The 18,421-nt window shown below is 36.1% G+C and overlaps 1 long non-coding RNA gene across 2 annotated transcripts in view; it reads left to right on the top strand.

The window, feature by feature from the left end:
- The window catches only part of LOC131381714 (uncharacterized), a 128,772-nt gene that overhangs the window by 43,378 nt on the left and 66,973 nt on the right, over positions 1 to 18,421 (top strand). The window contains exon 2 of one of the 2 annotated variants that reach the window (XR_009210605.1): positions 17,790 to 17,907. The exons of the other annotated variant lie outside the window; for it this stretch is intronic. This is a non-coding gene — a long non-coding RNA (uncharacterized LOC131381714). The remainder of the gene's footprint in view (positions 1 to 17,789; positions 17,908 to 18,421) is intronic. 2 annotated transcript variants of the gene reach the window in all.

The following is an 18,421-nucleotide window of genomic DNA, read 5'->3' as shown; positions in this document are numbered from 1 at the left end:
CCATTGTGTTTTAGAAACACATAACTTGTTTGATTTCACAGGCTCACAGCCAGAGAGAAAGCTGTCTCAAGATGAATCACACCTTGAGTTTTTCATCTCTGAATTCGATGATATTTAGATGAGTCTTTGGACTTTAAACTTAAAAGTTGATGCTGGAATGGGTTAAGAATTTGGAAGCTATTGGGATGGAATAAGTGTACTTTGCATGTGAGAAGAATATGAATTTGGGGAACCCAGGGGCAGAATCCTGTGCTATTAAGCATTCTGCTTATGATGAAATTAAGAGATGGGGTTTTGGGGGGTGATTAGGTCGTGGGAGAATAGGCCCCCATGAATAGGATTAGTGTTACTTACAAAAGAGGCTTGAGGAAGGCCAGCTTGTCATTCACCATGCGACAACATACAGAAATGCCACCTATGAGAAACAGGCCCTCTCTAAGAACCAAATCTGTTGGTACCTTGATTTTGACTTTTAGCCTCCAGAACTGGGAAAAATAAGTTTCTATTGTGTATAAATTACCCATCTAAGGTATTTTGGTAAAGTAGACCTAATAGACTTAGACAGCTTTTATATTTCAAACCAGCTAATTTCTATGTTTTTGTGGATAGTCCCCAAACTATTTCTACCTGTATACTCCTACAATGTCTTAAAACTTTTTTATGACTCATTTTGGAATTTGTGTAAAATGATACATTTATTGACTTCTGGTTTGTTAGCTTTTTGTTAGCATTTAATCTGGGAAAGAGTTCATTTGGTGTCTTTTCTATTTTTTTACTGCATAAGCTAATATTTATATTAGCTTATAAAGATTATTATTGTCTTATAACTGTGTACATATATACCTTTCAGGCTCTAACACATTCTAGTTCCTCCATCTGTGTCAGTGTCCTCATTCAGCTTGTAAAAGGGGAGTTCAGATCCTTAAGCAGGCATTTATGCTTGAAATTAAAAAAAGAAAAAAACAACACTTTTTTTTTTTTTTTTTTTTTTTTTTGAGACAGAGTCTCGCTCTACCACCCAGACTGGAGTGTAGTGGTGTGATCTCGGCTCACTGCAACTTCCGCCTCCTGGGTTCAAGCGATTCTCCTGCCTCAGCCTCCTGAGTAGCTGGAATTACAGGCACACACCATCATGCCCGGCTAATTTTTTGTATTTTTAGCAGAGAGGGGTTTCACCATGTTGGCTAGGCTTGTGTTAAACATCTGACCTAGTGATCTGCCCACCTCAGCCTCCCAAAGTGCTGGGATTACAGGCTTGAGCCACTGTGCCAGGCCAAAAAAACCCAATTTTTAATTACAATTTACTGTTTCAAATCTTCCCTGGATTTCTTTTAAATAGTCTTTGTTTCTTTTATTTTGAGGCTGATTATTAGGGAAGAGTTTTATTTGGATTATTGAATTAATGAGAGAGTTGGAATATATTTTTATTAGAAATGTGTATAAAACCTGGAATAAATAAGAAATGGGTGTAAAGTCTAGATTAGCAAAATGCTGATTACTGATAAATACATGCACAAAAAAAGAAGTTCCTCTTAGGGGCAACATTCTTGCACTGATAAAGACAAAACAAATTTAGAAGCCTAATAAACTATAGATAACACATTATAAAGTTGCATTTTCCACACAACAAATGCTTAAAAATAATTGCACACACAAACACACACAGTAAATCACATGGCAAATAATTTGATAAAATTAGTACCCCAGTGCTTGCATTATCCAGTTAGGTATCATAAATTATTGTTTATTGTTTTTCTAGAACCAGTTGGATTGCAATCTCTTTCAGATTAGCAATCTTTTGTGGTTAAATTGTATAACTTTAAAGAAGACCATATTTAGGATGCTTTCCCACATGAATGCTGTGGGTAATGTAAGACACAAGTTATGGTGGAAAAAAAAAGTTTTAAAGGTATACATTTTACCTTCACTTCTTGCCTTTTAGGATGGTTATGATGGAAAAAAAAAGGAAGGAAAATAACAAGTGTTGGTGTATTACTGGTGGAATGTAAAATGGTATAGCTGCTGGGGGAAAGTTTGGTGTTCTTCAAAATGTTAGAGAATTACCACGTGATTTAGCAATTCTCTGCACATACCCCAAATAAAAAGATATATACACATACGCAGAATTGAAAGCAGGGAGTAAAACAGATACTTTGTATACTACTGTTCATATAAACTTTATTCAAATAGACAAATGATGAAAATAACAAAGTGTCCACCCACAGAAGACTGGATAGACAAAATGTGGTATATACATGCAATTATATGTTATTCAGCCTTAATATAGAATGACATTCTGATACAGGCTACAACATGGATGAACCTTGAAATCATCAGACAAAGTGAAATAGATTAGTTGCAAAAGAGCTAATATGTATAATTCTACTTATATGAGGTACCTGAAATTGACAAATTCATAGAGACGTAAAATATAATAGCAGTTACCAGGGGCTAGAGGAAAGGGAATATGGAGTTATTATTTAATGGATACAGGGTTTCTATTTGGGTTGATGAAAAGTTCTAGAGATGGATATTGGCAATGGTTGTACAACATTGTGAATGTAAATAATGGAGCTGAATTATACACTTAAAGCTGTTTAAAATGGTAAATTGTACATATAATTACAATAAAATGATAAAAGTGCATATTTCTTTTTATAAAGAATATTTCTTTAAGACGCAAATACAATTAAGAATGCAGTGATTATCTGTCATTATACAGCAGTTTAAAAATCTGAAGGGTACCTACTATACAAAACGTTACTTAACGGCTTGGCACGGTGGATCACGCCTGTAATCCCAGCACTTTGGGAGGCTGAGGTGGGTGAATCACAAGGTCAGGGGTTCGAGACCATCCTGGTAAATATGGTGAAACTCCGTCTCTACTAAAAATACAAAATGAATTAGCTGGGCCTAGTGGCATGTGCCTCTAGTCCCAGCTACTCAGGAGGCTGAGGCGGGAGAATCGCTTGAACCCGGGAGGCCTGAGTGACAGAGTGAGACTCCCTCTCAAAAAAAAAAAAAAAAAGTTACTTAAAATTCTATTTAGTCACAAAAATCCATTGTAAACCTTTTATTTATACATACTTGCATAAAAATTGGTATTCTAAATGCATACCCATTTCCTTACAACCATCCAAAAATATATTTAAAAATTTGCCTATTTTTCATGAAACCTTTATTAATTTATTTGAGATGAAAACATTAAGATATATTATACTTTAGGTTTTAGGTACATGTCACAATGTCAGGTTTGTTACATATGTATCCATGTCCATTGATTCTGCACCCATTACTTTCATTAAGTATACTCTAACTGTCCCCCCCCCCCCCCCCACCCCCACGTGATGTTTCCCTTCCTGTGTCCATGAGTTCTCATTGTTCAATTCCCACCTATGAGTGAGAACATGCGGTGTTTGGTTTTTTGTCCTTGCGATAGTTTACTGAGAATGATGTTTTCCATCTTATTATACTTATTTTGAAGTTTATTTCCTGGCTTGTAGTATTTCTTTCTTAGTATTAATTATCTTAGTTTAATGGAATGTCAAGAGATTTTTAACACCATGAAATAACTTTCTGCGGAGTCCTGTTGATACATTGTTATAATTTGCCTCACCCTGTCTATTCTGGGTCATATCATCAACTGGTCATTGAGAGCAGAAGAATACATCATCATCATTATTCTATTGCCTGGATGGATCAGTTTATTACTGTCCCAGATAAACCATTTTCTGCTTTTTAAGCATTGTCCACACAAAGGGTTATAACCATGGAGAGGGGCAAAGAACATGATAGAGTACCATAACTAAAGGGCTTCTGAGGGGGATCCCTGGGGTATTCTGTTATCAGGATCCATTAGAATAACAAGTGATGCACAAAACTAGATCAGAAAAAAAATTGGCCAAGAATGTAATAAGACAGAGAAACGAGAGTACCCAACTAGAAGGTCTGTAGCAGGAAGGACAGAGCTGTCGGAAATGGTCATCAATTGTCAGTATGAATTAAATAGCAATGGTAGTTATGTGAGGCTGGATGAAGCAACAGCTTAAGTCTCTTCAAGACCAGGCAGTGATACATACTTGAATGACCTATTAACTATGGTGGTGGCAAAGCCAAATTTATAACTACAGAAAGCAATATGGTTATACATAGCGAGAGCTATACATTTAGACCTAGGAATTCTATCTTCAGGGATTTATTCTGGGGAAGTAATTTGAGACAAGGAAACCAAATTTTCTTTTTAAATTATGTTAATGTCAGCACCATTAATTACAGAGAAACAAAATGAGAAATAGAAAAACATTTTGGTGGATTTTGGAACCTCAAAAAATTGGGATATTATTTAGGACATAAATTCATACAAGCAAAAGTTCAAAAGTATTATTGTGGAAACCATATAGACATGTACAAAATGGTTAGCATAATATTAAGTGAATACAAGTATATTAAATGTTATTTTTGAGATATTTTCTGCCACTTAACATGGGATGTTCTTACAAGGAACTGAAAACTTTAAAGCTGTGTTATAATATTGGCATATCTTTACAAATGTCTTTCATGTCACCTTGTGAATATATGTGTGTGCATATAGGTATGTATGTATATATACATGTAAATAGTTTAACATATAAAATAATGTATAAAACAAAATAGTCTTAATCATTTTATACATATGATAATCAAAACTATTTTCTTATATAGTTTACACTCACAGTTACAATGGATAACTTTTTCTAATTATAACAATGTATGATTTAGAATTAGGATTCCTTGTTACCATATCTACAAGAAACCTCCAACCTGATTACAATTGCAAAAAAAAAAAAAGATTCCTTAAAAATACATGGGTAGTTTTCAGCAGTCATTGCTGACATGAAACAAATGGAGCAGAGCAAATCATGTTATGGCCTTGGACAAAACAACATAAGTTCACCTGCTTGACCCAGGAGCCTAGATTCCCTTGTTCTAGCCAGGCTCATCTGATATGTTCTAGACGATTTTCTTACCTAGTGTGTATGAGAGTATCTGAGGAATGAAGCCACCTATGGTTTTCAGTGATCTGTCTTCCAAATAGGTTGTGAAATAAAAGAATGTTTGCACCTAAATTGCTTGAATCACCCGAAAATGTCATTTTTAACTGGATAGAAATTATGCAGTCAGGTGTGACAAGAAGGAAGGAGTTATCATGAGCTAATAATTTGACAGAAATGCAGCCTCATGCTTCTAATCCCTCCAGAGTGTTATCTCATGATTACCAAACACCCTACTTAGATATGCCTTATTAGTTTCTGTTTTGGATATCTTTATTCTTAGAAAACCATACTGTAGTGTGCTAGAATGTGATGATGTTAGCACTTTAAAAGATGAGCAGCTGCTTCAGCTGAAGTATTCTTTCACAAAAATTAATCTGCCCTTTACATTAATCTGTAGACCAATCAAAATGTTTTCTTAATCCTAGGAGTTTAATAATGTAGTCTAAATCGGTCTGGTCCGGGTGCCTTGTGCTGCTTAAAGGAAAAGTAACAAGAAAATTTAATCTGAAGATTATTAAGTATTTTTTGCTGGTACTGGCTGGTATCACCTAGCAACTATAGAACATACTGAATAAATCTAACAAATAGCAACTCATCCTTCCTGTTACTGCAGATCAAATAATTTGGAGAAATTAATTATGCATACTAATAGCAGTAAAGAAGATAATGATAAGACACAAGAATTTTAGGAAGAGAAAACCTTTGCAATAACAACTTGTGGCAACTGCTATTACTAGGATGATAGTTGGCTGAATAACGTTTATAAAAGCAGAAGTTCAAAAGATGGCTTGGAGGTTATAGTCTATGATACAGATGCACAGTTTTGAAAACTGAAGAAACACAGTCTAGGCCAGAAGTAAATGAACTCAGTTAAGTAATCTACTGTCCAGGCATTGTAATTGGTCAGGTTTGCAGAGAGGGATAAAGCAAACAGCTTAAAATTTTATCACGTAATTGGGTAAGTTATGGGCTCACCATTTACATATCTTATCTTCATAACATTTTGCCAGATAGCAGTCTGTGCAAGTTCAAATTTCTAAGACTAATGAGAATGTTCCCTTTTATAAGGTGAATGAGGAAAATGAGTGGGGTCTGGAAGGAAATCAATTACACTGGATACTCAGAACCAATTCTCCAGCATTATTCTGAATTGTAAAAGTTTAAAAGGAAGTTTATCTTTGAAAATAAAAATTGAGTCTCCTCTGCTTCCAGCCATGAAAGATTAACTGGTAACAAACTTGCCCTCCCAATTGTAAACTTTTTAAAACTGGGGAAATAAATGTTAAGAAATAATGTTGAGGTGTTGAACAGTAGATGGTAAAGAATTGTGATCTTTGGGAGAAGGACGATACAAAAAGTGAGCCCCATGATCAAACCCACAAGATGCCCAAGTTTCTATTTTGGAGCACTTTTCTGACAAAGAACAAGGAAGCGACACATTGGTCTCAACAAGTTGAGAGAGCAGAGTTCAGAATTCTGAGCTGTGGAAATGGCCAGAATTTGTGGGAGGAGATAACTGAAAAGAAGGGGCTGCAGGGAGGATAGTTCACAGAAGTTTGTGCGTACATTCAGCAAGGGTTCTTGGATAAGGGTCAAGAGGCATATGCACAGAGTAAAGTGTTAAGGGCTTAACAGAGATCACCTGTTGCAGAAAATGTGCAAAACTGGGAGACACTAAAGTGGTTATGATACAACCAGAAAGGAGAAATATAACAACCCCAGGTATTCAGCTGAGACCTTCAAAGAGCCATAACCTAGAGATAAAGAAAATAACCAAGAGTAAGGACACACTCTAGTACTCAGTTCAAACTCTAAGTGGATATGAACTGACAGAGAACAAAACCAAGCTGGTTACATCAGAAGATACCATCTCTAATTTAACTGCGTGCTGGAACCAAGTTGAATACCTCTTAAAAGAAAAGGTCATAACTACTCCATGATGAACAGCATACAAGAGAAAACTAGTAGACATGGTCAAAATATTACCCATCACTAAAAGAGAAAACATTTATTGAAAGTGACATTACGATATCTGAGATTTTATAATTACCAGTGCCATGCTGGATCCCTATTAACTTCAAAAGGGATAGCACTGGGTTCAAGAGGCCAAAGAATAGATCCAGAGCTAGTAAATGAAACATAGGCTTCATTCAAGGGAACTTACAAGCCAGTGTGGTAGCGGTAGGCTGGACAGGAGAATTGCCACTGCTTGCAAAAAGCCTGCAGTTTACATAGTGCTCTCACTTAACATACTACCTACTAGCAACCTCCACGTGGCAATCCTCATTTCTTAAGTTATTGCTGTCAATCACATCTCCCATATAGGGTATGCTTAGGTTATTGCTGTCAGGAGTATCCTCCACGTAGGATCATTTTCAGGGTATGCTTAAGTTTTTGCTGTCAGGTGGTTCTACCATACAACAATCTTTTCAGATTTTTAAAATCTAAAAAGGATTTTAAAGCAGATATTATAAACCTGTTCAAGGACATAAAGAAAAATATGACAGAAATAAATAACACATGGAAAATGTCAAGTAAGTAAATTCTACCTTTTGATGGGAAAATAGGAATTAATTTGCAAACACTTTAATCCAATATAGACTACGTATAGTATGTCATTTTCTTTCTGTCTGCTTTTATTATTCTTTCCTTAACTTTGATTTTCAATAGTTTGACAATGATGTGCTTTGGTGTAGTTTCCTTTGTATTTATCCTTCCATGCTTATTCTTAACCCCAAGTCTGCAATCTGATTTTGTTCTTATTTCCCCCCTGTTTTTTTAAAATCTCTCTATGAACATTTTTAGGATATTCTTTTTTAACTGCCTATTCTAAAATTTTATGATAGTATGTCCTTTAGCTATCATCCTGAGCATTTGTTGGAACCTTTTAATCTATAAATGCACAGTTCTGTGTTCTGAAAAAAAAAAAAAAAAAAAAACATTGAATTATTTATTCCTCCTCCATCTTTCATACCCTCATTCTGTAATTCCTGTTTTTCAGTTTCTATAACATCTGGGTAGAGTCTGTATTTTTAAATAATTTTTGTTTTCTATTAATATGTTTGGTATTTCTAATCTACTTTCTGAGAAAAGTCTTCAATTTTAACTTCAACCCTCAGTATTCTTCTGATTTTTAAATTGATGTTAATACATATTAATTTCAAGGCATAGTTTTATTCTCTGAATTTTTCTTTTAGAGATAACTCCTTGTTTTATGGATACAAACTATTGAAAAGCATGATTGACTATGCTTAAAAATAACTGTACCATAAGTTGCAGATCCCCACTTTTCTTCAAGATATTCTTTGGGGCTGGTTTTACTGGCTAGATAAAATTCTTCCAATGTCCTCCCTGGAAGACAAACTAGGCTGCCAGCCTGCTAAAATCAGTAGGGAAATGGAAGAGGTAGGGGCTCTTACCATTTTCTGCTTTCAGAAAATTATCACTGATTCTAACTATTCCTCTTGTTTTCTAGTCCAGATTCCTGATGGTCCATCTTCTCAGAATTGTAATTTCGATGTTTCTTTCAGGGCAGCAAGAAAACAGTTTCATGGCCGCATTTGATGTTGTATTAGTTCAGGCTGCTGTAACAAAGTGGTATAGACTAGGTGTCTATACCAGCATGTTTATAAGACACTAGGTGTGTTATAAACAACAGAAATTTATTTTTCACAGTTTTGGAGGCTGGAAATCTGAGATTAGAGTGCCACGTGGTTTATTCTGCTGAGAGCCCTCTTCTGGGTAGCAGACTGCTGACATCTGATATCTTTACATGGTGGAAAGGGCAAGCAAACTCCTTGAGACCTCTTTTATAAGGTCGCTAATTCCACCCATAAGTACTCTAAACTTATGACCTAATAACCTCTCAGAGACTCCACCACCTAATACCGTCACATTGAAGGTTAGGATTTCAAGATACGAATTTTGGCGAGATACAAGAAATCAGTCAGTAACAGGTGACATAGTGCAACTTCCGGTCTAATTGCCTCTTGCCTGAATTGACAAACAGTGCTCCTAAATGCTTCAAGTGCATACCACATTTTAGATTACTTTTTATTGCCAATTCCTGAACCTTTGCACCATTCTCAGGTCTACAGTGGGCTAGTCTGAGCTTCTTTCACTCTAAGCTTAAGTTCAGTTTTCAAGTCTATGGATTTATATCAGCAGATGGCAAACCATGACATGACTGTTACCTATCTCTTTTGGTAAATAAAGTTATTAGAACATAGATGTGCTCATTCATTATTGTGTTGCCTATGGCTGCTTTCACACTACAATGACAAAATTGAGTAGTTATGACAGAGACTGTGTGGGCCACAGGCCAAATTATCTGAATCTTTACAGAAAGTATTTGCCAACCCCTGGTCTAGAGTGCTACTTACTTATGCATCTATATCATAGCCTCCAAAACTTCATTCCTAATTATTCTTCTTACCTGCTATTTTTGATCTTGTAATTCATTTTGTTAACCCTTTAATATTGTTTGTGCGGATTTCAGATTGGAGGAGAGTTAAGCATGAGGGTCCAGTTCACCAATTGTAACTGAAGGCTCCAACCACTCTTCTTTGTCATCAACACCTAAATCACTTTATCAGGACAATTTGTTTTAGTGAACAGCAAAAGCAGGTCTGTCTCAACGCCAAACCACAAAGAATTTCCACATCCTTTTATCATTTTTGTTTCTATAAATGGGTATTAGATATTGATTAATATCTATTGATATCTCCTGGGCATTAAAGTTTTCCATGCTACTATAGATTTCACTATAAAGGAAAGCAACATAAAACATTATAAGATGCTGATGCTAATTTTATATGCTCATCTAGCAATCATTTATGGAACATCATATATGCAGTTGCCATTGTGTTTAGTCTTAGAACACTAAGAATAGCAGTAACAATAATAATTGTTATTATATAAAAGATACGTTCACTGCCCTTAAAAATGTAGCATGGTAAGGAATATTGAAATTTAAAAAATATTTCAAATCACTGTGACACGATTATAGAAGAACAGCTCAAATGTAGAGGATACTTGTCTGTGATCATCATACAAAGCTTTATATTGAATGATAAAATTTTGACACTCAGAGCAGAAAGAGTATTCTTGCCAAGAGGCAAATATAAAATATAAGCATATTTTCTAGAACAAATATAAAATATAACAGATATAAAGAATAAGGTAAATTTCAAAGTATTGGAACATACATTTCCACCATTATCCATCTGTGCAATGTTTGGTAAGTTATTTCACCTCTTTAAGCTTTAGTTTCCAGAATTTAGTTTTTAGCTTTAAGAATTATGTGAAATAATGCACTTGATAGATTTAACAGAATTCCTGGCACATAACAAATGCTTAGCAAAGGTTAGTTGTTTATGTTGTTGTTACGAATTATCCTGAGGCAGTAATATTTTAGTAATAATTAATATATAACAATATTTCAAGCACAATGGCACTGTTGGTGAGAGATGTTTTGGAAAGGAGTTAATTTCTAATCATCCTGCAAATCACAGAATATAGAAAACTAATTACTTTTTTTCAAACAAATCCAACTGGGACTAATAAAGGATGACTCATAATTGGACTTTCTTGGGTTTGAATTAGGATCACTGAATTCATGTTCATCCAAATTATTTCTAGAATTTTTCTTAAAGATCAATAATCCAACATGCATACACACATACATGCGCACACATACACACACACATACTAGATATATCTTGGCTAGCAACTTGGATAGCATTACTTGAAGGAAATATATCAATATATTTTCCCTAACTGCTATGATAACTTATGTTTTCTTCCACTTCGCTTGTATTTTTTATGAGAGAAAAAATTTTACAATATCACTTAGAATTGATTGTTAAAAAAGCAACATTGCAACATTTATTGATGTACAAGTAGGTGAAAATAAAAAATAATATGTGACATAATTTAGTACACTGTTGCTTCAAATATTTTGTTTCCTATCTTATTATTCATTAATAGTGACTGGAGATCTGGCATGCTTCTAGAATTTTGATTAGTATGATGTTTAGAACTATGGTATGCCTAGTTAAAAACAGTAAGTGAATGGCTCTTTTTTGATCGCTTTAATAATCTACTGGAAGCATGCAGAATTTTGTTGTTGTTCTTGTTGTTATTTTTTCAGGACCCATGGAAACAATCACAGGCCCTTGAGATTGGAGTGTCTTAAATCTTGCACATTAGGTGCCCATGTTTTATATAGGCTCAATTATCCTTTGCAGTATAACCCTTGACCTAAATAGACATTTACAGAAATGTTTTAAAGGATCCTCTCTGCAAGGTATTGGAATTGCACATACTGATAATTTCCTTTGCAGAATTATTGTGACAAACACTTTTCTAAGCTTTCTCTAATCTCTCTGAACATAGCACAGCATTTTACTCATATTTAAGATGAAATCTTGAATACATTCCATTTTATATAGGAGAAGTTTTAAGCCAATAGAAGGGCTCCAAACTGAGTAGATATTTAAAGATACTTAGTGTCAGTCATTGGAATATAAACCACTGTAAGAAAAAGTTCTTTTGGCTGCTGTGAATGTCATATTGGAAGCAGACTCTGAGGCAAAGAATGCAGGACCTTTAGTGGCACCAGTCTTTCAGGATAGAAAGGGTCCAGGAATGCATAGGATTGGGCTGGGGAGACAAATAATTTCTATGTCTAGTCCCCCAAGAGTAACTTAGAATCCTTGAGCAGGGGACTGATGAACTTGGCAAGCTCATGCTCTGCAGACGCACGGGGAGGAGGTCATGTCCATTCAGCATTTGTGACACAGCTTTAGGGAAGTCCTCATAGTGATCGGAACAGTGTAATGTCATAAAATTACTTGTTCAAAAAATTCACTTTATCTTAGGAGGCCATATTTCTGCTTAGAGTTGGAAAAATTGATCTTGCTAATTCAGTGTAGCTTATTCTAATCCAGGAATTTTTCTTCCACTCAAATGTGTAATTTATGTTTAGTCCTACCCAATTTAAATTTCCACCATCGAGCTTTCTCCATCTTCCTGATCTCTGAATGGCTCTATTGCAACAAAGGCTTTCCCAGCTACTGTCAATTTAGTAGGATAGTGTTTGTGTGCGTGTGCATGTGTAGGTTTGCATATGTGTGTGCGCACATGTGTGTCTTAAAGGTATTCTTGACCTTGATCTCATCTGATCATCAATCTTGTGATAACATTGAACAGAGCTGATTTTGAAATAACTGACTCTTTCACTTTGTCCCATTCTTTTTGATGGCTCTCAGGTAATTGGCTTCCATCCGTATCATGGTGTCAGGAAACCCATAAAATAGCAGCTAACCAGTCCCTTACTCAAAGGCAGATGCCACTCACATCTCTGTACTGTGATGCTGTTACTCTACCTGTGAGTGTTGGCTTGGAAAGGTAGGCTGTGCTGCGTGGCCTTTGTTATGCCTGGAACTGCATGTACCAGATCCCCTCCCTCTTTGGTGTCAGATTAACGTTGGCCACAGGAAAAACATATGCACAGTTTGGAAGAGAAAAGTGAATCAGCAACCATTGTTTCTGAAGCTGTTTTTGCAGCTAGATGCAGTAAAAGAGAGATAGAGAGACCAAGACCTCTGCACAAGGTCCCCTTTTCTGGTTCTGAAAGTACATGGTTTCTCAGATTTACTAGTCTCTTTCCCTATCCTCCAACCCCCACCTCTCCTACACGTTTCAACCAGTCCTATAATAACTCAATATCCTACAGCACGGATAGTGACTCTACTCCATAACAAAGTCCTGACTGAGATAAGTTTTTGTTCACTGTTTTTCCTAAATGCCACCACTATGCCTGAGTTCAAGGAAAATATGAAGATTTTTCTACACCGTTGTTTGATTCCACACTCCCACATAGAGAAGCAGCAATCACAGGCAGATTGGCCAAATCCTGGATTTCTGGATGGATTGGATGTCGGTGATGGTCTGGACTTTTTCCCATCTCAATCACAATGTCAGAAGGATGCCCCTGCTAACCCTAGCATACTCACGGTTTTTTTGGGGGAGATTCAGGGAGCAGAAGCACTTCCGGTTCACTATCTCTACATTTCATATCATCTATAAAGGTTAATAATATTCATGCTATTCTTCTGGTACATAAACAATTCCCATTAGTTTTGTGTCACACCTGTTGTGATATCTTTTGAATTCCGAGACAAGATTTAGCATCTTTCTTCTGGCTGTCTTTCTAAAGATCATTGGGAAAATAAAATTAAATTAACCCCTGATGTGATGTCTTAATGCATTTCGTATTTAGTCTGCACAAATTATGCCTTCACCTGTTCTAACTCAGGTGGAGAGTGTTGCTTAGTATAGGCTCTGGCTGTGATTTTACTCACTCAAAGGCTGCAATAGTTTTCTCAGGGTAGGGGAAGCAGATTCTAAGAAGGTAGTGATAAATTGGCAAGTTGCCAGAGTACCAGATTAATAGGTTAGGATCCAGGTTCAGATTTTACTCTAATATAACGGGGTCAACACCATTTCTGTGTAACAGGTTGAGATGAGAATATAGGGATTCCGAGTCTCTGAGACTGCGGGGATGCCCAGGTGTCATCCATAATAAGCTCGACATAATGTGTGAGAAGAGCAACTTCACAGTGTACCACCAGATGCAGTTACAGCTTTTTATATATGTGCTCCCTCCCACCTCTCAGGTGGGAGGCATATATATATATATCCCTTCCACATCAGGACAGACTGATGAAGGAAATGAAATGAGCCTTGGACTGCAGGGTTGTTTTTCAACAAGTAAAGCAAAGAAGCTGACTAATGAGGCAGGGGCAGTGCCTGCTCACTGGCCTGCTTTCACTTTGGTATTGTCAATTATTCAACAGTAATGAATACTATATGCTGGAAAGTACATTTTTTTGTTCCACATTTTGAATACTCCTAAAATCTCTCTCTAGTTTGTATTTCACTATCTTAACCCTTTGAAATAGTTTAGGAATTGAGTATCTCCTCTTTGTCTTTTACATTTAAATATCTTCACACTTTTTAAAACAATTTTTTACATGTTTTGAAATGTTAATCATCAGAATTCCTCTTACTGTGCTCCAGAAATAGTTCAGACCTACGTGGCATCCCATCTATACCTGAGTCCTAAACTAAAAACTGAGGTAAACACCCTTCCCCAGCCACACTGAATCATAAGAAAAGAACATTCTACATGGATAACTTCTGTCCTTTGTCCAAGAACTTAATTTGCATGGCCAGTCCAAGAGAGGTGTTTTGTGGATACCTTGGCACTTTCTTGGGAAGATACTCATGATCTCTGTGTTGCTTATTCCATACCCACTTGGACTGCCATTAACTTAAAATAACATAGAGAAAATTGGCTACTGAATCCCTTTATCTGGGTCATTCCAAATTCAGCCACATCAATCCAGACAGGATGATTGCATCCAAAGCAAACCTACCTGTTCAACAATCTATGATGTGAGTTGTGGATCTCTAGTGAAAATACAGTTACAGATGCTCCTTGACTTATGATAGGGTTGTGTCTGGATAAACCCATGGTAACCTGAAAATATCATAAGTTGAACATGCATTTAATATACCTGACCTACAGATCATCATAGCTTAGCCAAGCCTACCTTACACATGCTCAGAACACATCCATTAGCTTATATTTGAGCAAAAGTATCTAACATAAAGCCTATTTTATAACAAAGTGTTGAATATCTCGTATAATTTATTGAATACTGTACAGAATGTCTATCTCTTTTGCACCATTATAAAGACAAAAATCATATGTCAAAACATTTAAGTTAGGAACCATCTATATAAAGATGTCATAAGGAATAAAAATGGTTAGCAGTAATTGTCAGACACTTTACATATATTATCTCAGTATTATAAGTGATTTTACAGAGGCAAATTACACATATATGCGTAAATTTACTGCCCATAAGGTTCACTAACAGGCTGATGGCTATGTGACTGTTACATGATGTATCCAGGATTAGAAGCCTAAGCTATGTGACTCCAGGTTTTGGCTCCTAACTCTGAACTTCACTACATTTCTACATTGCTTGTTTTTGTTAGCTCCCACCTGGACAACCCATTATTGGTTTGTTAAGGTAAATACTTTTCATAAAACACTCAATAAAGAATCATAATGGTCCCTAGACCTCTTCTTTCTATGAGGACTTAGGTTTGCAACATCCATATACTGACTTTCTAGGGGTGGGAAGCCTTGTAACACATCTAGTTTGCTGCCTCACCCCAGTAAGAATGCAGCAAATGGGCTTTTGAAGAAAGAGATAAGATCTTTGAAAATATAAAACATTGGTTGCAAACAATTGATTTTTTGAAACCCTGCATTTTGTGTTTCTACTAAATTTTTCACTTAGGATAAAGAGAAATGAATACTCTATGATGTGAGAAAATCACTACCTCGTAGACCATGAGAAAAGGCATGGGAAATATCACTTGTAATTTGCTTCCATCCTGTGATATCAGTCTCCATCAAAACCAGATCATGCACTTCTTGTGCTATAAAACCTTCTGTGACACTATCAGACCAAAGGGGTTATTTTAATTTTCAATGTAATAGGGGGATTTCTTACCCCACACAATCAGATACATAATAAAAGCTGGGAGAATCAGTGAAGCTTTGCAGCAATATGTGAGCTGTACTGTTTTGGTGATATTTGTTTGTTGTATACGATTGATTTCAACAAAAATGTACAATTTCTAAAATGAGAAAAATATGGAGCAAATCCTTTAAAATGAAAGTAAGTCTAGTAGTGAGAAGGTGTTTGATGACGTGAATTTCTATTTCATTCTAGGCTTCTCTAAGAGATTCAATCTGCTCATACAAATAAGGATATTGATACAAATGTTAACAATATCTGAAAGTTTATTTTTCATATTTAAGTGTCAATGTGCTAAATGTTTTATATATATTATATTTATTCTAACAACCTAATTAGGCCAATATTATACTTCTCATTTTACACATAAGGAAATCATGGTTCAGAGTGGTTTACTAAATGCGCAACGTTGTAATGCTATTATAGGTCTGGCACCATTTAAAATCGCATCTATTTGATCCCAAAGATTATACTTTTAAATACTGTTTCTGTACTACAAACTGAAAACAAGTAAAAGCTGCACTCTTAGTATTGGTTCTTGTTTTCCCTGAATTTATTTGAACTAACTCCTTTCTACCCTATTTCCATTCCTTGTCTTAGCTGGTTTTCCAACATCCCCATATTACTTTTATGTGTCAACTTGGCTAGGCCATGGGGTGCCCAGATATTTCATCAAACATTATTCTAGGTTTTTCCATGAGGTTGTTTTTGGATGAGAATAACATTTAAGTTGTAGACAGAATAAAGCTGATTTCTCTTGCTAATGTGGATGGACCTCACATAACCATTTGAAGGCCTGAATAGATAAAAGGGCTGCCTCAGTAGGAGGGAACTTCTCCTGCCCGATTTCCTTTGAACTGAGACTTCAGTTTTGTTGTTGTTTTTTCCCTGCCTTAAGACTCAAACTGCAACATTGGCTTCTCCTGGTCTTGAGCCCCCCTGGCCTTCAAACTAGAACTCCAACATTGACTCTTTTGGCTCTCAGGCCTTCAGACTCAGACTGAAACCTGATCATCTGCTCTCCTGGGTCTCCAGCTTGCCAGCTCACCCTGCCTCAATAATCATGTGAACCAATTCCTTATAGTGTCATATGTCACAAAAGAAGTTTCAGTCAACAATGAACTGCATACGTAACAGTGGTTCTGTAAGATTATATCATATTTTGACTCTATCTTTTCTATGTTTAGATATGTTTAGTATACAAATGCTTACCATTGTGTTACAGTTGCCTAAAGTATTCAGTACAGTCACATGCTGTACAGGTTTGTGGCCTAGGAGCAATAGGCTGTACTATATTAGCCTAGGTGGGTAGAAGGCTGTACCATCTAAATTCGAGGAAGTACACTCTAGGATGTTTGCACAATGACGAAATCATCCAACAACACATTTCTCAGAACATATCCCGGTGGTTAAGTGACACATGACTATAATCTTTCTCTCTCTTGTCTCTCTCTTCCTTTCTCTTTTTTTTTCTCTCTCTCAATAGATAGATAGTATTGGCTATTTTTCTCTGGGGAAATCTGACTGATAAACCATGTGACCCAGAACCTCGATTCATAGAAATATTGTTGATGCTTGTATCCTATTTGGACACGTTGCTCTGGCTCTGTGTTGGCACCTCAATTCAAAGGAATCTTGTAAACACTTTAAGAAGTTGAAATAAATAGGGAGGGGGTAAAATTAGGCTGTGTTTCAAAAGGCAGAGTGTCATGTTCAGAAACTCAGAGGCAGTCATAGAACTCAAGAACACAGTAATAGGATAAAATCTTTGCCAAATAGGTTGTTGGGAATATAAGACCTCATGCCCAAAATAGGAACAGTTTTACACTGTTGGTGGGAGTGTAAATTTGTTTAACCATTGTGGAAGACAGTGTGGTGATTCCTCAAGGATCTAAAACCAGAAATAGCATTTGGCCCAGCAATCCCGTTACTGGGTATAGTATAGAATTATAAATCATTCTACTATAAAGACACATGCACATGTGTGTTTATTGCAGCACTATTTACAATAGCAAAGACTTGGGACCAACCCAAATGCCCATCACTGATAGACTGGATAAAGAAAATGTGGCACATATACACAAAACAGAATACTATGCAGCCATAAGAAAGAATGAATTCATGTCCTTTGCAGGGAAATGGATGAAGCTGGAAACCATCATCCTCAGCAAATTAACATGGGAACAGAAAACCAAACACCAAGTGTTCTCATTCATAAGTGGTAGTTGAACAATGAGAACACATGGACACAGGTAGGGGAACATCACACCGGGGCCTGTGGGGGGTTGGGGAGGGAGAGCATTAGGACAAATAGGTAATGCATGTGGGGCTTATAACCTAGATGACGGGTTGATGGGTGCAGCAAAGCACCATGGGACATGTATACCTAAGTAACAAGCCTGCACATTCTGCACATGTATCCCAGAACTTAAAGTAAAATTTAAAAAATGGGAAAATCTTAAGATTGTTCATCTTCTATTTTTTATCATTTTGTCCTTTCTATTTTACCATGCAGCAGATGTTCTTAACATCAAAGAGCTTGGAAGTCATAGTACAATGTTTTGGGAAATATCTCTATGACCTATTCATTATATTTATATGCAGATCTTTAATTTTCTATGTCTATTTCATTGCCTACTTCTTGAGTTTTAATCTGCTTAAGTTCTTTGAATCAATGCATTGCATGAATTCCTCAGTCTTCCAGTACATGATCTCTGGTTTCATATAATGCATCCCTTCCAAATTTCTCTATGTTCACCTTCATCC

Source organism: Hylobates moloch, unplaced genomic scaffold (assembly GCF_009828535.3).
Source record: "Hylobates moloch isolate HMO894 unplaced genomic scaffold, HMol_V3 SCAFFOLD_17, whole genome shotgun sequence".
Classification (NCBI taxonomy): Eukaryota; Metazoa; Chordata; class Mammalia; order Primates; family Hylobatidae; genus Hylobates; species Hylobates moloch.
Note: the sequence above shows the minus strand (reverse complement) of the source record. Positions and strands in the feature narration are given on the sequence as shown.